The sequence below is a fragment of the Bactrocera oleae genome, chromosome 3, assembly GCF_042242935.1.
Source record: "Bactrocera oleae isolate idBacOlea1 chromosome 3, idBacOlea1, whole genome shotgun sequence".
NCBI lineage: Eukaryota > Metazoa > Arthropoda > Insecta > Diptera > Tephritidae > Bactrocera > Bactrocera oleae.
In genome coordinates this window covers 15,009,444-15,024,121 of record NC_091537.1, presented here as the reverse complement: position 1 = coordinate 15,024,121, position 14,678 = coordinate 15,009,444, and the positions used below count along the sequence as shown (strand labels likewise).

Below are 14,678 nucleotides of genomic sequence, written 5' to 3'. Positions count from 1 at the left end.
TTCGGCGGACAAATTTGCAAATCAAAAATTAATGAAAATTTGATAAAATACTTTTTTCAAAATTGGCAAAACTGTGTTTGGCACACAACAAAAAGTAAATCAAGCTAAAGTATAGTGTATGATATAAAACGAAAAAAAATTAAAATTAAAAACATACAATTCTAATGAAATTAAAATAACTAAAAACAAAACAAAAAACTATTTTGGTAAATTACACACAAAATTTTTTAGTGACGTAAGCAAATACATATTTCGTATGGATAAAATATACTTAAAAAACAAAATAATAATTTTATGCATATACAACATACATATAATATAAAAATAAAATATATAAATATCAAAAAATATATTGCTATTACGTATTAACTATTAAAGCATATACAATATATACCAAGGAAAAGGCATTTAGTTGAAAAAAAATTAAAATTAAAAATATTTCGGCTTATTACAATTAATGTATGTATGTAAATTGCGCAATTGAGCTAAAAGTATAACTATAATTAAAATGAAAATTTCGTAATTAAACAAAAAACTGAATATTTCATTGAATCAAAAAAAAAAAAAAAAATTAAAATTAAACATCCGTGTCAAACGTTGTGAATTTTTTACAGTGTAGATAAAATGTAAATTGTAGACACTGTAGCAAAAGCATATAAAAATTTAATACTCACACTGTAGTGACAACAAAAAAGTAAAAAAAAAAATCCAAGTACTTCTCTAAAAAAGAGCCACCATAACGTAGCGGCACATAGAAAACAGCCAACGCGCGGAGAGGAGAAGTAGCTAAAGGGGAAACCAGCAACAAAACCGCAAAATCAAATTTAAGAGAAAAACGTAAACAAATTGGAAACATATTCAAAATTATTGGTTTGGACTAGCAGCAATACTAATACACAACAACAACAACAACAACAATCACAATACCGTTAACAACAACCACAGCGAACGCAGCAATGCAATAAGTAACAACAACAAATGCAATAGTAATGCAAAGTTGCGAAAAATTACAACAACAACAATAATAATTCAAGCAGCAGCTGCCAAAAGCAACAGCAACAACAGCTTCTTTTCCGCGAACACTGTGTGTAATTTGTGTGTGTTTGTGTGTGTCAGTTTGCATAAAAATTTCGTTTCGGTTTTTTGATAAAACAAAAAGCGCAACATAAAGACAAAACATAAAATAATTAAAAAATTTCGAAGCATTTTAACAAGTAAAAGAGAGTGAGAAATATAAATTGAAAGTGTCAAGTAGTGGCTACAACAAAAAATAAAACAAAAAAACTTAAAAAAATTGATATCAATTAAAAAAACAACTTTTGACTTAACACATTTACGGTGTAGTTGTATAGTTGCAAAATTAACGGATTTTGGACCAAACGTCAAAATATTTGACAAGGCGACAAGGATTTAACTTTACGGCGATTGCAATTGAATTAAGCAGGTGAGTGATAAAACTAAAATATTATGTTCTGTTATGTTTAAAAAATTAAAAATAAATTAAAAATTAAATTAAAAAATAAATTAAAAATCAAAATTATTAATTTTTATATTGTGCTCTTCTCAATAAATAAATATACATTCTTCGTTCCATTTGTTTATCATTCTTCTTCTTAAATAATTGGTCTTTCGAAAATGTTTCGCGCAAAACGCGGGACGGTTTTTTGTAGTCATCGATATTTTCTATATTATAATTCACTGTTAACCGCGACATATATTAGGTGAGAGAGCAACACAATTTTATTAAATTCATTCTTTTTTTTTTTAATTTCTAAGCTCAGGACGTCCGGGACGCTTATCTCCATATTCGGACTGTCCCGGCCAAACCGGGACGAATGGTCAGCTAAGCTAGAAAAAAATTTGATTTTTGAAAATATCTAAACTGGTCTAACCCTTTAAGGGATTACGTGGGTTTCACGGCTTCAAAAAAAAACATTTTTTTTCTCTAATTTAATTCTTTAACATCTCTAGAATCCTATCCTAAATTCCCAAGCCGATATCAGTAATAGTTTTGGAGGTACATCTTTGAAAAGTTGCGCGCTCGAGGTCAGCTATAGTCACTTAGAACTTTAAACGAGTTTTTCTCGAAACTGTGTTTTCAAATTCGGTTATCACGATTTCTCACGAACTACTCAACTGATCTTAATAAAATTTTACATGGGTCTTTAAAATATCCTATGCAAGGCCTTAAATTCAATTACTTCGAGAAACTTTCACTAAAATTTGCATGTTTTTGTAAAAACGTCTACCAAAAATACAATTTTCACTTTACTTATTTTTTCTCCATCCAATACCTAGTTACTGGACTTAGTTCAAACACGTATTTTTTTCTATTTTACTTTTGATGGTGCTGTAAGAAGTTCTGCGGTCAACACGGAAGCAACTTTTTTCCGAGGGACTGCCGGAAATGACATCGTAATGACCGAGTTTTGAATATTTTCCTTTAAAAATTTCTCAAAATCTTTATCAAATATGTATCTTTGGAGTAATAAAAAATTTTAATAAAATATTTCATTTTTGATATGAAAAAAAATTATTGAACATAGTGCGTTTTTTACTCGAAGAAGCCCACTTTAACAGGCCCTTAATACATTCATACATATGAATATATGCATGTGGACGATTATTCTTCTTAAAAAATAATTCCTGCAATAAAATTCAAATGTGCGTGCATATGCATATTCGTTTGTATGTATGTACATATGTATATGATTGTACAAATGCATAAAACTATAAATAAAAAATATTTTACAAGAAGTCGAAAGAAAATTATTACGCACTAAAAAGCACAAAAAAAGTCACACATGCAGTGAAACACACACCTACATATTTATACACATACAAACTTACACAAATTTGTACAAAATGTTTGTATGTATGCTTTTGTATGAGTTATTTTCAACGCTTGTGCATCTAATTAAATGCGGAAGACCCCGAAAAAAAAGCTGTGCTCGTCTGCAAGCATACATATCATATGTATGTATATATGTATATATGCATGCATACACACATACAATAATGTGCAGAGCACATATTTATGAAAGCAATCAAATAGACGCAACAACGCATATAGCCCCAAAAATAAAAGTAGGTCACCAGCGCACGCTCGCGTCATATTTAGCGACGCGCAACCTAGAAACGCACAAAGTACAGCGACGAAGCGCAGCACAACAGCACAACAGTACATAGAAATGTAGACACTCTAATGTGCATACATACTTGTATATTCATACATACATAAGTTTGTTTATGCATTTGTAGCAAGCAACTAGACAGACAGTCCGCATTAGCTAGCTAGCTAGCTAACTTACAATGTCTATATCAGTTGATAGTACTGCGATTACAAGCTCCATCACATTGTAAGTGGGGTTGTATGCCAGCAAGCACATGCTTACATACATACATATTTACAATTTTAGTATGTGTATGTGTGTTTGTGTTTTGACGAGCATGCTTACATCGTTTGAATAGGTAGTTGAAAAATAGCTCAGATGTGCAAGCGTTTTCCGAAAGCTAGCTGACAGATAATGCAATACATAAAATAGAATTAGAGCAACAATGCATGTGAGGAAAATGGAGCAGTTTGGTTGTAGCAAATGGTATTTTTGTTTTATTAGAGACGAAAATATGCAGTCAAATTATGTATGCTGCAACATACGCATACATATTTAAATATATACACATACATACATACCAATCATATATATATGTATGTTGTGTTTGTATGTATGAAATGTAGGCATCACAGCGAAGCTTTTGTATGTTAATTTACGCACACTATTTATGCACATATGTATGTATTTATGTATACATATATGTATATATGTACTATATATTGGGCTAACGTTTGACCTTTAGGTTTATTGATAATTTACATGATTCACAAACGTAAATGCTTTAAACAATGGTTAAAATATTAAAAAACTTAAGAAGTAGAAAAATCGTGTAAAAAATGCTACAAAATTAACCAAAACCAAGCCGAATGGCTGTTTTATTAGAACTCGAACTTATGGTAAGACTTTTACAATTTACTAGATATCTTTAAGAAGCGTTTAAAGCCTTGAAATATATTTTGTATGAACTTCTGTGTTAATAACTCAAAGGAAATTTTACTTAAGGGGTTACATGGGTTTCGTCGAGCAAAAAACGCCCTATTTTCAATAACTTTTTTTCTCATATAAAAAATTCAATATTTTATTCAAACTTTGTATTATGCCTAAAATACATATTTGATAAAGATCTTGTTCAATCCCTCGGAAAAAAGTTGCTTCCGCGTTGACAGCAGAACTTCTTACAGCATCATCAAAAGTAAAATAGAAAAAAATACGTGTTTGAACTAAGTCCAGTAACTAGGTATTGGATGGAGAAAAAATAAGTAAAGTGAAAATTGTATTTTTGGTAGACGTTTTTACAAAAACATGCAAATTTTGATGAAAGTTTCTCGAAGTAATTGAATTCAAGGCCTTGTATAGGATATTTTAAAGACCCATGTAAAATTTCATTAAGTCGGTTGAGTAGTTCGCAAGAAATCGTGATAACCGAATTTGAAAACCCAGTTTCGAGAAAAACGCGTTTAAAGTTCTAAGTGACTACTTGTATATAGCTGACCTTGAGCGCGCAACTTTTCAAAGCTGTACCTCCAAAACTACTACTGGGACGAACTTAAGAATTTAGGACAACATTCCAGAGATGTTATAGAATTTAATAAGACAATAAAAAGATTTTTTGTTTTTGGAAGCCGTGAAACCCATGTAATCTCCTAAAGCCCCTAAAAATGGTTTAATTTTGACAATTTATTGCGAGAATATGAAAAAATATATCGAATTTCTCTCTTTCAGGCTTTATTAAACATATTTATATTTGAGTGCACCAAAAAAAAAATGTAAAATTACATTTTGAAAAGTTGGCGTGGTTTCGGAATCACCTTCTTTAAGAGAGCCGAGTCAGGCGACGGTTATTCCAGAAACTTGTGCTATCTCTTTTCTACCAATTTTTTTTTACCGAATTCTAGACTGCCTTAACCCCTAAAGGAGTTATATTCACTTTTGAATTTCAAAAAATCGATTTTTACATACATATCAACGTAAATACATACATACATTAAGAAAATAAAGTTTCCGGAAAATGTAAATAAAACGAAAAATTTTTAATCTTCATCAATATATATTTTGTCGACTTCAAAATATGCTCCTTCTGAAGCGATGCGCATATGCCACCTCTCTTTCCAATCATCGAAACATGCCTTGTAGGCGCATAATCATAGAAGCAATACGATTTTTGATATTAATATCGATTTTTTAAGCCATTCTAAAGTGTAAGTTTTCACAAAAAAATAATATTTATTTTTTGGGCGGCCGCCATTATGTCAAGAATCAAAATATATATTGACTAGTCCTTCGTTCATTACCTGTATTCAGCTAAAGTAATAACACTTTTTTTTTTTTGGTTTTTGTATTTGAGATAACTTTAAGCAGAAAAATCTTCCGCATCGCCAGACACCTTTTCTCGGGTGTCTCCTGAAGATTGACTATGGGATTAAGGGAATCCAAAAATTTTCAAAATTAATCGCCGATTAATAAAGTACATTAAATTCGGTAAATGTAGCTTTTTTTAACTATTTCTTTAAAAATTTCACAAAGAACGCGTTTTTTCAGCTTTGCAAGTGGTAACCGCTTAACGCCTTAACTTCTGGTATAATTAATTAATTACAAATTAATAATTTTTAATATTTTTTGGAAATTAGTTAACTTTGAAAATAAAAAACAGTAAATTTTACAAAAATATTATTTCGAAAATATTTAACTTGGAAAAAGTAAAAAAATAAAAATAAAAAATTCTATAATATATTGTCGTGTTAAGTCATATAAATATACCAGATTATTATCAGCATGCATTTGTTGCATTATAGAAGCTACACACGCGCTGCAGCTGACTTTATTACCTGAAGCAATTCAATTTCATAGCGGTTGCAACTGCATTGTGGCGCAATGGCGAACGTTTTTTGTTTGTTTTTAATGACATTTCTGGAAAAAACATTAAACAGCTAAAAAAATGCTTTACTTTTTCAACAAGCTGGTACTAAATATAAATAAGCGCATGAATAAAAGGCATTTTTTTTGAAACTGATAAGTGCAATAGGCGGCAAAGGGCTGTAAAATGTTTTAAGTAATGCACATATGTATGCATGTATGTATTATACATACATTATATAAATGTGTATATGTATGAATGTGCACTTTGCTACCGTTTGTTGCACTATAACGACTGCATGTTGCACGTTTTTTATGGTCTTACAGTTCTGTTGCGGTACACAATATTTTAATTTTTATAGTAAATACCAAAATAACGGTTTTTGTTAGACTTGCGCTGCTGAAAACATATTAATTACGCACACGAATTAATATTATGAGTAAATTACACTCATTTGACTGCACAAAATTCAAATACAATAAGCAATAATGCCAGCAAAGGCATGCATACTACAACAATTGAGTCATGCAATTTACATAATATGTATGTAGGTATATATGCGTTTCGCCATTGAATCGCACAATTGTCGTCGCTCAAAAACCCACAACAAACGCAACGCATTGAGCTTTTGCTTCTTTAAACGACTGTGATATGCGTTTCTATTTGTGCAAACAATTACACACAAGTCTGCAAATCAGCAGTGAAAAATAACACATATGCACTGCCATGCTATGTAGACGAATGGGAATTTCTAAAGTGCCGATTTGCGAATAGACTTCGACTCTACGAATTAAAAACTACAATATACGTATGTATATAGTATATATAAAATTTGTATAGAAACACATACGTTTGTATATATGCATATTTGCACATGTCTATGCATATGTGTGCACATGCGTATCTGCAAAAAAGCTCGCAATATACAATGTGTGGGTATTCAAGTGTATGCGCTACGCACTCGGTTGGCTGAATTGTTCGCAACTATGAATGCAAACTTTTGTGCATGTACATATATGTATATGTACATATGTATGTATGTACAACAAGAAAACTAAAATGGCTGTTACATTATGCATATAAGAAATAAATTTGGAATAATGGTGTATATGTAGATATGTATATGAATATATACAACAATTTATAATTATCTAATGCGATTTATTGTGGTTTAAATACATATGTATGTATAGTATTTAACCCTACAATACAGGTTTAAATACATATGTATAGTTTCATTTTCGCAGTAAACTTATAATATGTAAGTATGTACTTTTGTATATGAATCGCGTAAAATTATTATTTTCTAATTAGAAATATTTAAATATATGTTTTTAATTAGAAATAAAAAATTAAAAAAAATGTTTTTCCAAATTAGAATTTAAAAATTATAAAAAAAAAAAATTTTTTTAATTAGAACTAAAAAATTATAAAAAAAATATTTTTTTAATTATAATTTAAAAAATAATTTTTTATTAGAATTTAAAAAAATATTTTTTCTAATTTGAATTTAAAAAAATCTGTAACAAATATTTTTGTTGAAAAACCTTTCAGTACAGTAAATATTAGAGTGAGTTTAAAAAAACAAATATATTTTTTTCGCTTTATTCTCTGAAAAATAGGTTCTTAGACACCTCTAAGAAAGTCTCTCTAAGTATGAGCTCTTAATTGTAACGAGAAATACGGACAAGATAAAATAAAAAACAGGTGTTACTTGTAGCCTCGCCCAAATGCGTTCGAAAATAGCATTCACTTTTGTTTATTTTATTTGTAGTAGACGTGGGCTCTTCTATTTTAGTTTCGTGCTTAAAAAGGCGAAAAAGCAAACAACAAAAAAAATATAATAAATAAATGGCAGAATAAATGCCAATACGCATGCAACCATGTATAGTAAGTTCAATTTTGTTATTGTATTGTATTTGCACACTAAAACATAAAACTTCCAAAAAAATTAATTAAATTTTATAAAGTAAAAAAATATATTAAGACATTTTATTACACAAAAAAAAAATAAAATAATAATTTTTTATTTCCAAAAAAAAATAAATAAATCATTTTTTATTACAAAAAAAAAAAAAATTAATCATTTTTTATTACAAAAAAAAAAAAATTAATAATTTTTTATTCCAAAAAAAAATTAAATATATAAATGATTTTTTCTACAAAAAAGATATTTTTTTATAACGAAATAAAAAAAAATTTTCGTTAATAATTTCTGTTCCAAAAAGAAAAATATTGTTTATTTAAAAAAATAATAATAACTTTTATTACAAAAAAAAAACCAAATATAATAGAAATGAATAATTTTTATTTAAAAAAAATTGTTTTTTATTACAACAAAAAATAAATAAATTGTTTAAAAAAACAATAATTTTTTATTACAAATAAAAAAATTAATAAATTGTTTTTTATTGCCAAACTGTCAGCTCATATTGCATAATTCGATTACCTAATTATTATAGTTATTTTGTGATTTTTATTATGCATAGAACTTACAATAAATTTTTAAATGCAAGACCAATTTTAGTCAACGTAGCAAAATTTTTAACACAAAAAAATAGAAGCTTTTGGTCTGCCGATCACCAGACATCGGAATACATAGAGACTTTCGAACACAAAAATTAAATCTAAATGAATGTATGTATAAATATAATTGTTACACATACATACATATGTATATGTATAGAAACAGAGACACTTGAGTGTCTACGCACTTTTTATACGCACACTTTTAATTATGTTGTGCGAGCTCAAGGTTTCTGCCTCAACTATTTGGCGTTACACATATATACATACATATGTATGTATGCATAAACTGGTGCTATGCACGATTGAAAATATACAACAATAGTATGGCATAATAGCAAAAAACCACTTAGAACGCCAACAAGAGATCGCATGAATTTAAACAATAATATTTATATGTAGTATATGGATGATGTTATGTGTGTGTGTGCAATCTATTGTAAGCGAGCAGTATGCTTTGCACTTGATATTCACTTATTTTGCTTTGCTACTTTTTCGTCAGTTTTCTGAAATTTTTTATACTTTTTTGTGCTTTCTGCGTTTGGTTAATTGCTATTGTTGTTGTGTCGTTGTGCAAACACGCAATGCGTGCGCTTCGCAACAAGCTTCGGCTGACAGCAAACATATACGATTTTTGCTTGTATTTGTTGCTCGCTATTCTGCAACATTCTTTATCGCTCGGTTACAAAATTGATTTCCATCGTCCCGTCTCCTGCCCCCACATAGTATTGCACTTCCACGTAGAAAATTATGTACAAGCACATACATAAGTGTAAGTATAGTCAATAGCAGCAAAAAGTTTATTTACATATATACATAAAATTGTTTTTTTTTTTTTGAAATGCGTAAGTGTTGATGCGTTTAGCACCGCCTTTTCGGTCACTCGATCATCGCCTCACTCTGCACTCGTCGCTGCGTTCAAGTGCGCCGCGCTGACGTTATCAGGGAATAATGAATGTATGTATATTCATGCATACAAATGTACATATGTGCGTTTATGGTTAGTATACTGCTTTGCAATTACATAGTTATTAGAAGCCCCTTACTGGACTATGCCTCCCTCAATCTTCAGATCATGCGGTTAGTGAGCGTTTAGTTGCTGTATGCTTTACTAAATACAATTTTTTTTATTTCAAATTTTATCTTGAGCTATGATACTTTTTTATTGAACTTTGTATTTAATTAGTAGCAAAAATTTAAGTAATAAGTATTAAACGAACCATTAACTAAACCCGAGAATTTTTTATGCAAAAAAAAAAAACATAAATACATGTACATATACATATGTATATACAAAAAAATAAAGACAAGTGAAAATCAATTAACCAGTTAAACAAAAAATAATTAAATATTAAGTAATTTCTAAAAGAAAATGTTTATATTTTTAATAATTTCTACAAATATTTTTTTGAATAATCTCCAAAATGTTTTTTTTTAATAATCTCTAAAATGTTTTTGTTGTTTGTTTTTAATAATTACTTTTAACGCACCTAATTTTATTTTTGTTTAAACAATTTAATCAAACAAAATTAGTTTAAATTTAATAAAAGTTAGTTTTAATTTTAACCATTTATAATTTTTAAGTTAAGTTTTAAAACCAGTTTTTGCATATATATAAATATAAATTTTAATATTAATTTTAATTTTTCCTAAATCACTATAATTTTTTTTAATTATTTCTTATTTTTGTAATTTTTTTAAAAATATTTATTCTATGCATATCATTAATTTTATTTAATTATTTCTATATTTTTTAACAATTCCAATTTTTTTCTAATTTAATCAAATTTATATTATGTTAAATTTTAATTAATAATTTATTAATTTTAACTTAAGTTTAATTTTTCTTAATTAACAGTAATTTTTTGTTAATTTGTTAAACTATTTCTATTTTTTTTATTAAGATTTATTGTTTTTTCTATGCAAATCACTAATTTTATTAAATTATTTATATATTATATTTATATTATTTGAATTATTTCCAATTTTTTTTTAATTTAATGCAAAATATTTTCACAATGTAAAATTGTTTGCTCACGCAAATCGCTTGTCTATTAAAGAAATCCACAAAAAAGCAGCTAAAATTTAATTTTAATTTTAATTATTTCTAATTTTTTGTTAATTTTTAAAACAGGTTTTAAAATTTTCAATATAAAATATAAATTTTAATTTAATTTTAATTGTTTATTTAATTAACTCTAATTTATATTGTTAATTTTTTTTTTAATATTTCCAATTTTTTAATTTATTTATTAAGATTTCCTTTTACATGCTTTATGCATATCACAAATATTTTTAATTATTTCTATTTTTTTGTTGATTTTATTTTTTTCTGATTTAATAATTATTATTTATATAATTTTATTTTATTTTAAAGCAAAACATTTTCTCAATGTACATAAATAAGTTTGCTCGCGCTAATCGCTTGTCTACGAAAGAAACCCACAAAAAAGCAGCCACATGAAAATGGCAAAAAGCACAAAATGCCGCCATACCTCATAATAGCATAATAGCCAAATGCCAATTTCAAGGCATAAAACATACAAACATATGTGCATATTTTTTTATTGTTGTTGCACTGGCTAAAAACTGTCTTGAGTGGCATCAGCTATTTGGCTATTATATTATATGTGCGTAGCAACAACTGCACGGCTATATACAAGGTTAATTTTTAGCTGCTGCCCAACGATAACCCCTCCTATATCTCCCCCTACTGTCCGCTGATGTGTGCAAAATGCGTAAAATGCATTAGTAGTTGTGCGCCTGTTAACCATGCTACACACATCGACAATAGCATATGAAGAGACATAAAGTAAATAGCAAACTAGTTGAGAGCGCTGCTAAATGGCTATGGCTAATCAAGCAGCTGTATACTTGTACATGCCTATGTTGACTTTTATGCCTTTGTGTATTTTAACAACAACAACAAATCAGCGAATAATGCAGAAAACGCTGAAAAAAGCCTACTGTACTTATAAAAAAACATATATATATATGTATATATTTATATGCACATACATATTGTATATATGGATGTATGTGTGTGTGTGTCATTTCGAAAAAAAATTGCGTATGCAACGCATCTGTGTTTGTGTGCAAATAGGAAGACGAAAAGCAACACAACGGGACGAGGAGCTAAAGGTGGGGCCATGCGCCAGCTTGTACATACATACATACATATGTACCATATACTACTTAGGCATATTCTGTTTAGCGATATAATAATTAGTTGATATGAGTATATAATTGTATGTATGTCTTTATACATGTGTCTCTGTATATATAATATGTGGTATGTATATACATACACATGTATGCATGTAAGTGTGCATGTATTTACGTCAGAAGCTGCGCTGACTTATGCACGCGTTAATTATGCTGCCCTCTGCATCCGCTCCAGCCCCCATTACGCACGAATGCGTATCGCAAAACTACAACAACAAATACAATATGACTACGCAACAGCCATAGGTTCTCTATGCCATTTGTTGTGTCGACGATCACAAAGCTTTTTTCCCTCTAACAGCCACGCATTTGAGCTTTTTCAAGTTGTCGGCGTTTGTTCGTTTGGTTGCCGATTGCGTTGACTAGTGCGTACGAATTCTTTTGCATTGAATTTTTATTCGTTGATTGTCAATTTTAGTTGTCTCGCAATATATGTACATGCATGCATATGTATGTGCATAGCATATATGTATATATGATTTTTTGTCAGTTGATCATGAATTCAGCCGACACGCATTTTTTAGCAGCAGCGACAGTGAGATGCTGAAGCAATGGTATGAGTTTTAATATATATACATACATTAAGGCCAGAAAGTTTCCGGAAATGGTTTTTTTATTCGACATTCGCGGTTTGGTTCATCATGAATTCGTTCCAACGGGACAAACGGTCAATAAATAGTATTATTTGAGCGTTATAAGGCGAAAACATTCGTCGTAAACGGCCAACAATTCATACATTTTTCATGACGATAATGTGGCAGCCACCGAGCTCGCACAATACCATCGATCAACCACCGTATTCACCGGATTTGGCCATATGCGACCTTCTTTGTTTCCAACACACCGTGGAACACGTTTCCACTCGATTGAGGCCGTAAATGAAAATTCGCAAAGGGAATCGCTGAAGGCGATCCCGGACAGCGCCCACAAGGCATGTTTCGATGATTGGAAAAAAGGTGCCATATGTGTATCGCTTCAAAAGGATCATATTTTTAAAGGCGACAAAATATATATTGATGAAGAAGAAACATTTTTTGTTTTATTTACAATTTTCGGAAACTTTTTGGTCTTAATGTACATACATATGTGTATGAGCATTAATGGTTTTTTTGTAATATATTTGATTCTATTATGAAATTTTTAATAATATACACACACACTATTTTACATCTTCAAACACGTATGTACATGTGTATATGTATACCTACATTTATATACATACATACATATGTACATATGATTATATATGAATTCGTATGCTTACAAGTATTTTTATGCTCTTCGTTATACACTCTTTCATTTATTTAGTTATTAGTTACATATGTACATACATACATAAATATGTACATTTTAATATTCTTAGTATGATGCTGAGATAATTGTAAAGTCTAAGCATGCTTTCAATATCAGATATTTTGTATGCAATAATCGTTAATTAATTTTGACTGAATTATGAAAATATTTAAATTTTGCTGATTGTTGTTTCAGCGTTTAGAATTATGATTTGTGTACACTGAAGAAATTGCTCAAGGAAAATTAAAAAATAATAATAATTAGAAAATAAAGATATAATTTTAATTAAGTTAAAATTAAAAATATTAGTTTTGAAAACTAATTTCTTAGTTTTTTATTAATAAATTGTGACTGAAAATATAAATACAACAAATAAAAATAAAATTTATAAATACAAACTAAAGAAAATCTAAAAAATAGTTTTGAAAGCAAATATTAAATGAATTATAAATACCCCAAAAAACTAGGTACTAATCAAGGTTATAGGAAAGCCCAGGCTTTTCGAAAAATTAAAAAAAAAAGGTATAAAAATATTCAATTGGTTGTATAGTGTGAAATAAAGGTTCACCCGAGCAATCCACTGCAGCGTTAAGGGGTATGGCCACTGTAGCGGGTATAAAATCATGTGCAGATTCATTCATTTTTTTTGTGATATAATCATCTATTTACAAAACTAATGAAACAATAGTCACTCATCAAGTTTGAAGCTCAAACTGTTGGAAAAATATTTTAAGTTTAAAATTTTTAATTTTGTTGACTATAATAAGCAAATCGTCAATGTCGCTTTGATTGATTTTTTTAACATCTAGTTTTCACAAGTATCGTCCAGGAAGAAAATAAAACAAAAACGTCGTTAGTCTACATGAGAATACCCATAGAAGTACGTAGAGATATTTGAAAGTATTGATTACTCCAAAAATTATAGGCATTTGAACAGAAAAATGAAATTTTTAGTCAATAATTTCGTAATAAACTAGCTATAACAAAAATAGTTTTGAAACAAGCCAAACTTTTCTACGTACTTCTTTGCAAAAAATAATTCTAAAGATAATTTCAAAATTTGAAGTGTCGTTCGCATAAAAATCGCCAAAGTTATTTGGCTCGCCAATCGGAAAAAGTAGTTTTGAGACAAACGCGTTCAAACTTTTTCATATAACTATAGCTGAACCTAAGATGGGCTTAATATATTCTACAGTGGTCATACCCCCCTTAAAGCGTTTGATTCAATCAGTGTCAGCACGTAAAACTTTAAAAGCCTTTTACTCGAAACTGCATTTTTTTAACCCTTATGTTAGTAACCAACTTTACCGACGTCTTTTAGCAACCGGGTACCCTTGATCTGCGTATTATTATTATTTTGTTTATTTTATTTAAAAAAAAAAATATCTAAAACATTTTTTTCTTCAAATATTAATAGTCAGTGACAATTTAAGGAAAAAAAACAACGTAGAATAAAAAAAAATGAACTCACAAATAGTTTTCTTTTAAGTTAAAAAACGACGATTTACAGTTTAAAATGAAATATTGAATTTTTTTTAAGTTATTCACACAAATACACCGCGGTTGGTACCCGGGAACCCGGTTACGAACATAAGGGTTAAATCGGGCGATGATACATATAGACATATGTATCTACATGTAGCTTTACAGTAATATTATCTTGT

General features: G+C 28.8%; 1 protein-coding gene across 1 annotated transcript in view; it reads left to right on the top strand.

The window, feature by feature from the left end:
• Positions 1–593: 593 nt before the first annotated feature.
• The window catches only part of chinmo (Chronologically inappropriate morphogenesis), a 106,749-nt gene continuing 92,664 nt past the window's right edge, over positions 594–14,678 (top strand). Inside the window, exon 1 of the mRNA XM_070107545.1 lies at positions 594–1,444. The gene's annotated coding sequence lies outside the window, so the exon portion shown is untranslated. The remainder of the gene's footprint in view (positions 1,445–14,678) is intronic.